Source organism: Apodemus sylvaticus, chromosome 22 (assembly GCF_947179515.1).
Source record: "Apodemus sylvaticus chromosome 22, mApoSyl1.1, whole genome shotgun sequence".
Classification (NCBI taxonomy): Eukaryota; Metazoa; Chordata; class Mammalia; order Rodentia; family Muridae; genus Apodemus; species Apodemus sylvaticus.
Window position 1 is genome coordinate 10,251,918 of NC_067493.1, and position 15,137 is coordinate 10,267,054.

The following is a 15,137-nucleotide window of genomic DNA, read 5'->3' on the forward strand; positions in this document are numbered from 1 at the left end:
TGCATATGCCCACACAAACATACATTTAAGTGAAAAATATTGATGCAAAGAAAATTTGTATGATTTCTGGATTGTGTTTCAAATTAAAAAAACTTAAATGGGAGAGTGGGGGCCTTTGGTGTAGGACCTCGGCTGGACGCAAGCAGGCAGGAAGCTTTTCACACACAACTGCACTGTCTGTCCATCAGCTGATGTCCTGGTTATGATCATCTTAGGGAAACTCATTAGTCTGCACGTGTATGTGTGTGTCTCTGTGTGTGTGTGTGTCTGTGTGTGTGTTACATATGTGTTACATTTCAATTCTCAAAGATTACTACCCTAACACATCCATTTTAAAAACAGTGACAATTAGAATAAATCTTCCCTAGAACTATGTGTAAAAAATGAAAAGGGGAAAAAGGGGATGAAATAAAAGAAGACACTTTATCACAATCAAAATCATTCGAATTATTGCCACAAAATTCTATTTCATGCAGTATCTTCAGAGGTTAAAAACTGTTGAGAAGCAAGTAAGCACATTCATTTCCTAGCGTGCACATGAGTGTGAAAGACAGTAAGAGGGTGGAACAAAGAATAATTATGTGGGAACAAACCTCAATAGGACAGTCAGAGAATGTGAGCATATTTAAGTGACTTAAATAAGAAAGAAAAACATACCTCAAGTTGAGATGGATCAACTCCACAGCATGGGACTTTAAAATGTGCTTGCCAGTCCTGGTCACCAAGCCTGCCTTCTGATTTGTAACTGAGGCAATTTGGAGGCGGGGAGGGCACAAAATGTGCCTGTTGAGAGATTAGAAGAGGAAATTTTATATAGTCTGCAGGCAGTATTTTACAGAAATCCTGGTTGCATCAAGATACTTTATCTTAAAAACTACAGATATAATATACTCCTCTGACCACTCAAACACTTGTAAAAAAGAGTTAATTACTAAGGTGTATAGCAACCAACAGTTAAATATATGAACCATAAGAAAACAACAATGAGGAATAACAGAATAGCTCACTGAAGGGTGACAGGACAGGGGAGCCACTCAGGGCTTCTTGAGTGCAAGCCTGTGTGCTAAGAAGCCAAACCAGCATTGCACTTAAGATTCTTTCTTTAAGGAGGAACTGGACAGTCGGGTGGGTATCTGACACCGGGGCTGCCAAACACAAGTTCTACCACTGAGCCACACTCCAGTCAATACCCCAACTTACTCCATTTTCTTCTACTAATCATCAAGAAAATCATTATAAAACTTTTTACTCACTGTTGAAGAACTATTTATCAAGCTTCACATACCAAGTACAAGAAGCTGTGGGGAACACCAAAATAAGACATGGTCCCTGCTCACAGGTTTATAATCTACTACAGAATAAAAGCCATGCGCGAAAACGACCTAACATAAATAGAGATAGTGTTAAGGCAAGCACAGTAGATCCTTATGATTTAGGGAATGATGCCTTCCCTCTGATATGTGAAAGAAGCATCTAAGAAAAGGCTGCCTTTGTTCTAGGCCCTGAGAGACCACCAATATTCCTCTAGAGAAGTGATCTAGTTTCACTAGGGTGCAGGGAGGATGATGGATAAAGCAGTAATAAATGGGAAGATGCGTGGGTAATGGAACTATGGGTAAGAGTCCCACAGTCCACTCAGTTGCTATTCTGTTATCCACCAAGTGATCAGCCAACTCTACAAAAAGACAACCTCAGCACAGGGTAAATATTAATATTTTTAAAGAAAGTACATCTATGACAACAAATTAAAACATAACTAAAAGGAAGCTAAGAGATCAATCAGGGAACTATTATAATAAACAGGTAAAATAAGCAGATAAGGCCGATGAAAAAAAAAAAGCAAAACACAAAAGACACCGTGGGAATGAAATTAAAGCCCTAGGAATGACAGACAGGACATGTGTAAGGACATGGGACAGATAGCTCACTGGTTAAGAGCACGCTGCTCTTGTGGAGAGCCCAAGTTAGTTTTCATGTTGGGTGGCTCACATCTGCCTGTAATCTTGTTAATTCCAACTCCAGGGGATCCAATGTCCTCTTCCAGCCTCTGTAGGCACTTGCATGTATGTGCACACACAAGCTCCCCTCCCAAGATGCAGACACATACACACGATTAAACATGTAGATCACAAGAGACAGTGTGACACTAGGGATCTGGCTGGCAGCACTTTCTAGAGAAAGGAGAATACAGTTTAGCTCAGTCTGAGGAGCAAAGGAATGTGTAAATTGGGGCAGGAACAGTAAAATAACCTTGGGGCTTGAAAAGTAGCAGGGTTTAAAGAAGTGTCCCTAGGAACAGACAGCTTGTTTTCCACTATGGGAGGTTTAAAAAGAAAAATCTAGAGTGAGCGAAGGGTACCAAGACAGTTAAGAGGATATTGAAGATCTAAGCCAGAGGGAAAATGATATAAAGGGTCCTAGGAGAGAATGTGGTAAGAACACAAATGAAAAGGTTCTCTGAAGAGAGGAAAAAAATCCCTCAGACACAAAGGAATGATATAGAAATTTTTCCCTGGTAAGAAATTCAGGCATTAAGGCCAGGCAGTGATGAATACCCCTTTAACCCCAGCACTCAGGAGGCAGAGGCAAGTAGATCTCTGAATTTGAAGCTAGCCTGGTCTACAGAGTGAGTTCTAGACAGCCATGGCTACCCAGAGAAACCCTATCTCAACCCAACAAAACAAAGAAATTCAGGAATTGTGTGTGTGTGTGTGTGTGTGTGTGTGTGTGTGTGTGTGTGTGTGTGTAAATAGGACCTACTCAGTCTACTCAGTTGCTTGCATATACATGCTTTGAGGACCAGACACTTGGCATTGAATAACCAATGAGAGGGCATCTTCCATAGGGAAGACAACCTCTCTCAGCATCCCTTAGTTGCCTGTAGTTCTTATCTGAGGTTGGGGTCCCACGGGATTTCCCTCTTCCACTTTTCCCCTCTCATTGTCCTTGTTCAGGCCCTGCCATATTGTAACAATTAAAGAAGATGAGGACAGAAACTTGAGAAGGAGCAAGGGTGGGCCTTGGAAGTTGTTAGACTAAGGAAAGGGAATGGAGAGAAATGATGTAATTATATTTTACTTAAAACAATAATAAATACACTTAATGTTTTTAAAAAGAAACACAGATATTACAACTCCAGTTAAGAGCACAAACTAGAGAACAACTGGAGAAGAGAAAAGGAACAGTCTACTTAAAAAGGCACAATGAAAGAACCCAGGTATCCCTCAACAGAAGAGTGGATGCAAAAAATGTGGTATATCTACACAATGGAGTACTATTCAGCCATTAGAAACAATGAATTCATGAAATTCTTAGGCAAATGAATGGAGCTAGAGAATATCATACTAAGTGAGGTAACCCAGACTCAAAAGGTGAATCATGGTATGCACTCACTAATAAGTGGATATTAACCTAGAAAACTGGAATACCCAAAACATAATCCACACATCAAATGAGGTACAAGAAGAAAGGAGGAGCGGCCCCTGGTTCTGGAAAGACTCAGTGAAACAGTATTCAGCAAAACCAGAACGGGGAAGTGGGAAGGGGTGGATGGGAGGACAGGGGAAGAGAAGGGGGCTTACGGGACTTTCGGGGAGTGGGGGGGCTAGAAAAGGGGAAATCATTTGAAATGTAAATAAATTATATCGAATAAAAAAAAAGGCACAATTAAGGTCAGAATCCATGAGTGGTGATCAGAAGACAGGTCAACTGCAGAGAGGGCTGCCCCTGAAAGTACTTAGGAAGTCTCCTCCCAGTCAAGACAATGTTGGCTTTAAGACAACGCATTGGGCTTAGTAGTTAAGAACATGTACAATTTTTTTTTTGCATGGGATCCAAGTATAGTTCCCAGTACCTACATGAGATGGCTCACACCTGCTGTAACTATAGCTCCAGGGGATTTGATAATCAGGTGCATACATACATACATACATACATACGTATGTACATAGGTGCATTCGTTTTCTCTCTCTCTCTCTCTAAGATTTATTTATCTTTTAAAATTTAAAGAATTTTTTTTAAAGGCAGTGTAGTTAGGAGTTGGAAATACTGACACTGAAATCTGAAATACTGAAAACCAATAAAGGGTTCTGAATGCAGAGAGTAATGCCTTGCTCCAGAACATATAGCCCAGGAAAGAAACAGAACTTTGGGAACTACAGTGATCACATACATTCCCACACTGATGAGTTCATGTAAAAGAATTAAAATGCCAAGAATACATTTTAGACCAAATTATTTGATCTTTATTTATTCATAAACCCAATTCTAAATATATACAGAGCATTTTTTTTAAAAAAAAAATGGCTGCAAGTTTACTCCTGGCTAAAGAAATTCCCCAAAGCAAATAAAAACTGGAAATATTTTGAACTATATCACATATATGATTTGAATTAAGGAGAGAGGAGATGTCTAAGAATATTGCTTCATTAGCAGACATGAGACAAAGCTGAGGAGGTAAGCCCCCCCATCCCTTACTGCTGACTCCTACCTCCAGGCCCATGTGATCCAAAGTCACATCAACTCTCTACCCAATTAGTGAGGATTGCATTAGGAGAACTCAGCACTTTTAGTCCAGAATCCCTCTAGAGACCAGGGAAAAGATGAGTTCCATCACATGGCCAGTATCAACAGCCACTGAACAAATATCTCAGGGACATGGACAAAGACATTTATCTCCTGTGCTGGCAGCCACTAAAACCAGCCTTCCTAACAGAGTCCTTTCTGTAAGGACCGCTCTCTAAGCGACCTGTCATATAGCTTTATAAAGTAGCATTAATACTGTGGGCCAAAATGAGATTGATCTTTGAGCTTCGTGGTCTCCTGTTGTCAACAGTGCATTATAAAACCAATACTAAATACTTTATAAACAAGTCTCCCTACAGTGTATTAGAGAAACAGTGCATATTTCATGCTCCATAGTTAGGTAGCCACATATCCATCAAGCTAATAAATTATTTATTAGATACCCCGAAGTGCAATAAGAGTCAATAAACTAACTTCTGAATACTTGTATGCGATGAGAAAACATTCTCACTAACAATGGCAGATGGAAGACCCTCTCTCAAGTATACCATTAGAAGGGAGCACATACGTTGAGAGAGAGAGAGAGAGAGAGAGAGAGAGAGAGAGAGAGAGAGAGAGACAGAGAGAGAGAGAGAAGAAATTCCTGTCTAGAAGATAATTTTTGTTACTGAACTTTAAGCGATACCCAACACCATACACATTTCTTCTGTTTGTATATACAGGCCTCTGATTCCCCCATCCTCAGGGAAATAATAATTGGTAGAAACATGTCTATCATACCTCAACTCAGATGACAGCTCCTACTAATGCTTTGCAGTTGTGATTTCAAAGAAACTATGCAATGCCTTGAGAGTGTATACAACAAGGTCTGTGATATACACGCAGTAAGGAATGCAGAAGTTATTAACCAAAGATTTAAAGGAACTTTAATTTATTTTTTCGTTTCTTTTTTTCTCCCCTTGTACTTTTGGTTAAAGCTGCCAAGCCCTTAGATACATGTGATGCAGTCCCCAATGCCCAGTCCAACATCACTAGACTAGAATTAATCAGTGGTTAATTCTACCATTTCTGAAAGAGGACCTTCTGTTCTGGAATGTATTCCAGCCCTCCAAAGAAAACATTTCTTCAGCTGGGAGTTATTTCTCAAACTATCAGAGGCGTGGACCTCTGTGTAGTATTGCGGTGCCATGGTTTCACATGCTGGCCACATTAATAGTGAAGAGCAAGCATCTGTAACCCACAGCTGTGTGTGCTCCAGCCCCAAAGCACCCGCAGGGCCGGTGCCAATGCAAACCACTCTTCCCGTCCCACATCAGAACCACACTGGTTTTCTTCAGGAGCCAGAGACTCGAGATACAGTTCTGAAAATGGGTTTTTTGGTACTTTCCACTCACGTGATGGGTATGGACTGTCAAGAAGAATACTGTCAGGGTCACTGGCTCTTTCCTTCTCCCCACCCCACATCAAGTGGATAAGCTAGAAAGGGGAAAGTGAGGGGGGAGTGCAGTGGAGGACAGGCTCAATGAATAGCAGATACATGTATAAAATGTGCGTATATGCACAATGAATATATACAGTGAAAATATTTTTTTTCAGAGAAGGAAAAACAAAAGTTATAGTGTTGAAGTATCCTAAAAAGCCCCTGGGAAACAACCTAAACAGATAAACATACAGGGTTTTTTCCCCCACAGTATTTTTATTTTTCTTCCTAATATCTTATAGTTTTATTCCTATAGGCAAGAGTTGTGAGGGTTGAAACACATTTTATGAGGGTTAGGTGAAAAAAGCAGAAATAAAGGAGGAGCATGAGAGGGATGATTTCACATTACTTTCTCAAAAGACACATCCCTGAGTCCTAGGCATCATGAAAGCGGATAGCAAAGCACAGACTGAGACTAACTTCTTTGTATTATTTTCGCTACTACAACCACTACTGCTAAGATGACTCTTCATATTAATGACTTTGGTATGTAGACAAACTATAAAAGATGCAGTCTCTGACCTCAAGTACTTATCGATGTCTGTGGGGATTTACCACTCCTGCTAGATTTACTTTCTTCTTCATACTCTAGCCCAGAGGAAGTGATCATCACTCAAGACTTGGAGCCTTTCCATGAGTGGGGCTTATATATGGCAAGGAGAAGGGGTATTTGCCCTTGGACACAGATGGTACTAGATCCAAAGCTCAGTGAGTCTGGTTTGCTTGCAGCAAAGAGAAAGACTAAAATTTCTTTTTAAAAAATAACAATGATCTAACTGAGCTTTATTAAAAAATCATAAAGTATAAAAGTACACAGTACTCAGTATTTTATCCTATCACGCACATGTATGCACTGAACTGGTATCATACAGCTGTCTCCATATGACTCAGCAGCTTCTGCCATACAGCAGCCCATGTGCCATTTATTCACATTGCATGCCCAGCAGTCAACTGTGTATGTGGTTAGAACTCCAGCAAGGAGACTTTTTTTAAACATAGGATTGACTATCTGTAGAAGCTTTTACTTACTGACCAAATCACTTAACCCAAATTTTCTACCTCCAAATGGTAGTAGTAGAAGTAATTCATAGAATCATTGTGAAAACCAAATACTTTGGTTAGTACAAAAGGTTTACCTAGTTTCTAGACATAGATACTCAACAAATATGAATCTCTCTCTCTCTCTCTCTCTCTCTCTCTCTCTCTCTCTCTCTCTCTCTCACACACACACACACACACACACACACACACACACACATATGCACAGTATATGTGTGTGTGTGTGTGTGTGTGTGTGTGTGTGTGTGTGTGTGTATAGATTTCAAACTAGATGGCTTTGGGCATTTTTGTTTGGCCTGTGTTTTAATTAATGGCCAACATATAAAGTTCACATATAAAGGGTGAGTTAGACAGAGACAAAAGGTAAGTGTTGGGAAACTAAAGGTATAGCATAAATATTCCTTTTCAACAACTCTAAACTGGGGTGGAACAGAAGCTACTGTCTTTTTAGCAGGCACCCCTCCCCCACCAGTCTCTTCAACCATCACCTGTTTTCCTCATTTTGTTGTTTGCCTGGCTACTTGAGCCTTTCAAGTACTACATATGGAGAGTTCATTCCCACACACAAAGGAAAATAGTATTTAAACAAGGCTGGCCTTGAACTCACTGAGATCCACCTTCCTTTGCCTCCTAAGTGCTGGGATTAAAGGTGTGCACCACCATGCACAGCTCCACATGTTTTCCATTGCATTTTCTTTCAATCAATGGAAATCTTTTCTCTGAAAAATGAAGATGTGAATTCTGAACATGGGGGAAGAGCAGTGCAGAGCCTGGGTGTCTTAGCCTTTGTAATTTGAGGCATCCCGCGGGGAGGTTGGGGGTGACTAATTTAATATGATTGCTTTACAACCAAGGAAACTGAGGCTGAACACAAAATGAGTTGGTAACAGAACCAGGACCATTTTCTGGGCTTGGGTCTACCATATTGCTTTGACAGCAGAGTTTAAAGCAGTGGCCATATATTGAAAACTCATGGTATACCAGAGTTTCTCCTACTAACCTGACAAAACCAAATATTAAACTTTCAAGAAACTTCCCAGGCAAATTGTATTTAAACTGAGAACTTAAAATAGGTAAGATTGGAAGTCATCAACAGTTGGACAGATTCTAGCTCTTTGCATATAGCCCCATGAGCCAGACAATGAACTTTTCTAAGCACAAGCCCTGGTAGATACTCTGACTCGTGGCTAACTCCAGCACTGGGCATTCTATATACGGTACATAGAAAAAACAGTGTTTCCATGCCCTGCTTTCCAGAGATTGCAAAGCCAAGCCTTATCCTAAGAGTTAAGGAAGAAAGCAAATATGTCCATTGGCTAAGATCACTCACTCTATAAGGCATAGTGACAAGTTACATAAAGATGGAATTGGTCAAAAATCCAGCAACTAGAATTCTTACCTTAATCATTATAAATAGACATTTATTGCATTCAGTGTTCACCTGCTGTATGCCAGATACTGTGAAAAGGATCAAAATTCCCCTACATACATTCCGTTTTTCTTTTCATAAGCCTTATTATAAAAATGCAAATAAATAAAAACACTACATACCAGACCCAAAGCGTATGTAAGGTAATGAACTTATGTTCTGTTAGAACTGCAACTCAAAGTAGAATCTATGATTTTTTCATATTAAATTTTACTCTTTAAGTATTGAATATATTTTATGTATTCATCTAATAAAAAAAAGCCCAAACTCTATGACAACATTTCAATCAGAAAAAACTACTCTGTTCCCTTAACTCATCAATGACCTGAAATCAATGACCACATCATTCCCTTGTGCTTAGCTTTTCTTCATGTTACAGGGTATCCACAAGTACATTTGTCAACATCTACACATACGTTAGTGACTTGATTCTGCATGAGAGAAAAGATGTGATTCATTTGTTTTTGAGGTCATGTGACCTTGCTTAATAATGTAGATTCTACGTCCTATATATATTCTAATTTCTCTATTATATATATGTATATAATCTATATCAGTGTGTGTGTGTGTATAAGAGTAGATTAGTATCCATCCACTTGACCTGAGCGAGCAGGAACAGGGGTCCTTAATGACAAGGTGTTGAGTGAAAGACCAGGGATAAGAAATAAAGAAGATGAGAACAACGATGACAAAGGCTATAGTTAGGAACAGGAGCTCTTCTATAAGCCTATGATGCAGTCCAAGCAAGTTTACTAAGAAGTACAGTATTTGAGATACAATTTGTAGCCAAAGTCTGATCATGTTGACAGAGAGAACAAGAGATACCTCATATGTATGTGTGTGCGTGTGTATGTGTATGATTCCCATTTGTATCAAATACATTTCATTTTGTTTTTCATAAGCCCCATGAGGTAGGTACTAATGAGGTAGGTACTAATATCAGTGTGTCTCCCTTATCAATGAGGAAACTAGCAGGATGAAATCACTTGGCCAAATCTTGTTGAGGTGAAAATTTAAGACTGAGTGGGTCTACTTTCAAAGCATGTACTCACCTCAACTGGCTGTGTTGTTTCATTTTTACCATTTCCTTGAAAATTGTTAAATACTATCTTGATTCCTTAAGAAGTAAAAGTATTTGTCAATTGTTTTTCAATCTGAACACCACTTAACATGAATCTCTTTAGGGCTTGGGGAAATTATTTCCCAGAAGAGTTTAAACCAAAAGAAATCTGGGAATACACCATTTTTAAAATTTCAATAATCTACCAAGTTTATCCTTTTTGTAGTCAGCTTATCATTTTATGTACAATAATTACATATTGTACAACTAACATATACATTTTTGTGCTTTTAGAATTTGTTTTAATTTATTATGATATTTCTATGGAATATTATGTAGCTGTTAAAAAGAAAGAGAAAAATGTCTATAAACATAGTGCCAACGCTCTGCTGTATTTAATTTGCGAAATTATTTTGAGGTAGAAAAAAATTGGGCCACAAATACAAATACTGATACTTAAAATTTTCTGTAAACAAGTTTTTGAGTTATCCTACATGATCTTTTTAAAATCATCTCCAAGCAAATTTCTTGGATCTCCAAGAAAGTTATCCTATACGATCTTTTTAAAATCATCTCCAAGCAAATTTCTTGGATCTCCAAGAAAATCACAAAAGGTGCAGAAAATCCTCACTGTCTGTGGCATTACTGTCTAAAGTATAAAATAAAAAGAGAGTACAAAGGAGAGAAGAGCCCAATACTGTGGCCTGGACACACAGATGACCAAACAGAGTTACAGGGTTTATAGGTCCAAATAAGCTAAGCAACTTCGTTTCTTCTCTGGAGGAGGCTGGAAACAGTGCCCATGTCTTCAGAGTTATACCATTTTAAACAAAGTCCCCTCACTTCCTGACTTCCGGGTTAGTCAGGCAGGCATGTACAAACCCTAAGTGGAAAGAGAAGGTGTAAATACTTGCTCTCTTAAAGTCCCCAAATCAGTGCAAGTGTTGCTAGCTGCAGTATGAATGCAGCAGAAATAATTTGGTCCTGAGAGGACTTGTGACAGCACTCTAAACAGGAAGGCATCATGAGAAAGTACACAGGAGCACTGCACCTTAGACAGACAGATGCAATGAATTAATAAGAGGTGAGATTATATAGGTCAACTGCACAGGCCTTGAGACTGGAGAACCATGCTCTTCAATCAGTCAATGCAAGCTTTGTGGTTTTCTAGGAACAATGGGCAGTGAATATAAGAAGAGAGAGAGAGATCGAAACAGTAAGTATTCGGTTGGCAGGGGTTGGGGTGAGGGTTGTATGTCCACATTCCCACAGAATACAAGGTACAAGAACAAAAGAGCTTGCTGTTTTTCTGTATGCTACAAGTATATAAACACTTGGAAATACAGTATATTTAAACAGAAAAGGGAAAGCCCATGACATGGTAGCACCTGAGGCCCCTCCACCTGCAATTAGATGAAATAAATTAGCAATTTACAAGTACTTCCATTTTAAAAAGATCATGTAGGATAACTCAAAAACTTGTTTACAGAAAATTTTAAGTATCAGTATTTGTATTTGTGGTCCAATTTTTTTCTACCTCAAAATAATTTTGCAAATTAAATATAGCAGAGCGTTGGCACTATGTTTATAGACATTTTCTACCTTATAATCCCAACTGGAAGCTCACCCCAAAACAACAGCACCTATGGCTTTGCTATGAACTACAGAGACACTACGCCCAGTGTTTACATCTCTATAGGGGATCACCTGTCCATGCTCTTTAGGAAGGAGCCTCTTTCCAGAACTCACAGTAAACTACTAAACCAGGAGGCCAGTGTATATGCTCTCTCGCACAAGCACTTAAATCTTTGTGATTTTCCACACTCAAGAGCCTTCCTCTCAGGCCCCAAACTCAGTGTGTGTGAATCAGACCTTTGTAACTGTTCTCATATAACTGTTCCTTGCCCATTTCAGAGTTTTGTTAACAAACAATTAAACCTCCTACTCGTCGGGGCTTAAAAGCAAATTCAAGTGTTTAACTTCTATAGTCTTACCACATTTGGCAAACTGCCCAGTATTCAATGGTATTTAAGAAATTTGGATGAAGGAATGAACACTAGATGAGGAGAGGGGCTAATCCCAGGGTGTGCTTCTCCAGGCTGCTCCCTCAACAGCACTGGAAGCCTTTGCTGACTGAGCACCTTGCCTTGTTTTGTTTGTTCCCTCAGCTCCTCAGCCTGTCAGAGCATTCATCATTAGCCAGTAAAGACTCACTTGTAAGATGAGGCGTCTTCATTACTGAATTTTGTCGTTTTTTTTAAAGTTTCTAGTTAGAATCATATTTTAAAGGTTTTCAGATCAAAACAAAAGGAAAATAAAATAAAGAACTGACAAAGCCCAAGCTAAGGCCAGATTCATGAAGACGTGCATCTAAATGTCCTTTCCTAAATATTTAACCAACTGTAGGTAAACTGCCTAGGGTACCATGAACACTTGATGCTGGCTGAGACAATGTAAAATAAAGTCCTCCATCTTCCTCCATGATCTCTTCAACATGACATTCTAAATGCTTTTAAGGAAAGCAAGTGCTACCTCTAAGAAACCACAAATTAAAACCTTCAAGAAGAGCCTCTCTCCTGGCTGGGGATATATCTCAGAAGAAAGTGCTTGCTCAGAATACATACATACAAACATACAAACATACATACATACCCTCTCTATATGCCCAAAGAAATGCAGCCTCTGTTCCCTCTCATAACACTTCTTTATCCCTTATACTATGGATTCATCAATTACTCTTAGTCACAACTCATAAAAAGATGTAAATGTTTTTCTGGTATATAAGCTCCTTCATGGTATATTTTCCTAAGCAAATTGTTTTGTACATATTTTCAATTATTATTAAAAATGTTTGCCAGTGTGGGTGGATATGGATTGTACCTCGAACATGCATGATCAGCCTCTGCCACTAAGCTGTCTAACATTATTCTCCTTTTAATATGACAGTGTAAAGATTCTACTTAACATACAGAATTCCCATCTGAAGGCAAAAATCAACTGCCATGCAATGTTTTTAAGAACACTTTTAAAAATTATGCCTTAAAAAAGAAATGAATATGACAAGGACATATGCTCCACTATGTTCATAGCAGTCTTATTTATTATAGCCAGAAGCTGGAAAGAACCCAGATGTCCTTCAACAGGAGAATGGATACAGAAAATGTGGTACATTCACACAATGGAGTACTGCTCAGCTATTAAAAACAATGACCTCATGAAAGTCTGAGGCAAATGGATGAAACTAGAAAATATCATCTTGAGTGAGGTAACCCAGTCACAAAAGAACACACATGGTATGTGCTCACTGATATGTGGATATTAACCCAAAAGCTTGGAACACCCAGGAAACAATTCACAGACCACATGAAGCTCAAGAAGAAGGAAGACCAAAGTGTGGGTTCTTTGATCCTTTTTAGAAGGGGAAACAAAATACTCAGAAAATACTGAGAAAAGGTATGGAGCAAAGACTGAAGGAAAGGTCATCCAGAAACTGCCCCACCTGGGGATTCATCCCATATACAGTCACTATTGTGGATGCCAAGAAGTATATGCTGACAGGAGCCTGATAGAGTTTTCTCCTGAGAGGCTCTGTCAGAGCCTGAGAAATAGAGGCGGATGCTTGCAGGCAACCATTGGACTGAGCACGGGGTCCCCAATGGAGGAGCTAGAGAAAGGAATGAAGCAGTTGAAGAGGTTTGCAACTCCATAGAAAGAACAACAATATCAACCAACCAGAGCTCCCAGGGTCTAAACCACCAACCAAGGAGTACACACGGAGGGACCCAAGGCTCCAGTCACATATGTAGCAGAGGATGGCCTTTGTGAGGCATCAATGAAAGAAGAGGCCTTGGTTCTATGAAGACTCTATGCCTCAGTGTAGGGGAATTTGAGGACAGGGAGGCAGAAGTGTGTGTGTGTGTGTGTGGCATACACTCAATCAGGAGCGGGTGAGATTTTCTGGATTTTCTAGCTGGGGGGAGGGAATTGGGAAGATTGAAATGTAAATAAATAAGATATCCAATAAAAATTATATGAAAACAAACAAACAAAAAAAGAAACGAATTTAGAAGTCATTGTTCCCCTGCTATCTGTAGTCCAAATGAAGCTGTGTGACAAAGGGTTACCTTCAGGTGGGAAGCTGTTTGGGATGCCTTTGTTTCTTTCTTGAATTGATTCTGACTTACTAGTGCCCAGCATGCACACTCTGCGTTTCGCGCATGCGCACTCTGCGTTTCGCGCATGCGCACTCTGCGTTTCGCGCATGCGCACTCTGCGTTTCGCGCATGCGCACTCTGCGTTTCGCGCATGCGCACTCTGCGTTTCGCGCATGCGCACTCTGCGTTTCGCGCATGCGCACTCTGCGTTTCGCGCATGCGCACTCTGCGTTTCGCGCATGCGCACTCTGCGTTTCGCGCACACGTGTGCACAGTTTGATAGCTGAAACCATATAAGTGAATACTGCTGTGTTTGGCCTCAGCTCAGATCTCAGCACATACACAGATGATACAGGAAGCACTCTTATTTGGAGGTTTTCTTTTGTGTCTTTCTGTCAACCCACAAATGTAGAATCCAATCAATGGATGTGAAATGATCACTTTCCTTCTTGGCACTAAACACCAAACTGAAGACTGCAGTTGGTAAGCCAACCACTGAAGTCTGAGGATTCTTTAGTAGCCAGGGTGACAGGCTATTGGGATGTCAAGATTCAAAGGCTCATCTATAACTGACAAAGTGACAAGTGCATTTCATGTCCTTAAGTCATTTGGCTTTAAAATTGTATTCTTTTAACCATCAATTGAAACATAGGAATTTTTATTAAATAACATATTTTATAAAAAATATTTGTGACTTTATAATTGATGTATCTATCTATCTCTATTTACCTATATATAGGCTTTAAAATTGTAATCTTTTAACCATCATTGAAACATAGGAATTTTATTAAATAACATATTTTCATAAAAATATGTGTGACATGATAGATGATATATATATAGGTAAATAGATAGGTAGGTAGATAGATAGATAGATAGATAGATAGATAGACATCAGTAATAATACCTGTTCAAGGAGAGGAGGAATTATGCCCTGTTTTCTGAGGAACCACCAGACTGATTTCCAGAGTGATTGTAGCAGCTTACAATCCCACCAGCAGTGGAGGAGTGTTCCTCTTTCTCCACATCCTCCCCAGCACCTGCTGTCTCCTGAGTTTTTGATCTTAGCCATTCTGACTGGGGTGAAGGGAAATCTCAGGGTTGTTTTGATTTGAATTTCCCTGATGACTAAGGATGTTGAACATTTCTTTAGGTCCTTCTCAGCCTTTCGATATTCCTCAGGTAAGAATTCTTTGTTTAACTTTGTATCCTACATTTTAATTGTGATATTTGGCTCTCTGGAGTCTAACTTCTTGATTTCTTTGTATATATTGGATATTAGTCCTCTGTTGGATGTAAGGTTGTTAAAGATGTTTCCCCAATTTGTTGGTTGCCATTTTGTGCAATTGTGTCCTTTGCCTTACAGAAACTGTACATTTATGAATTCCCATTTGTCAATTCCTCATCTTACAGAATAAGCTATAAGTGTTC

General features: G+C 39.3%; 1 long non-coding RNA gene across 1 annotated transcript in view; it reads right to left on the minus strand.

Annotated features, from left to right (window-relative positions):
* Window positions 1–737, minus strand: part of LOC127672353 (uncharacterized) — an 84,138-nt gene extending 83,401 nt beyond the window's left edge. Inside the window, exon 1 of the long non-coding RNA XR_007974972.1 lies at window positions 658–737. This is a non-coding gene — a long non-coding RNA (uncharacterized LOC127672353). The remainder of the gene's footprint in view (window positions 1–657) is intronic.
* Window positions 738–15,137: the final 14,400 nt, after the last annotated feature.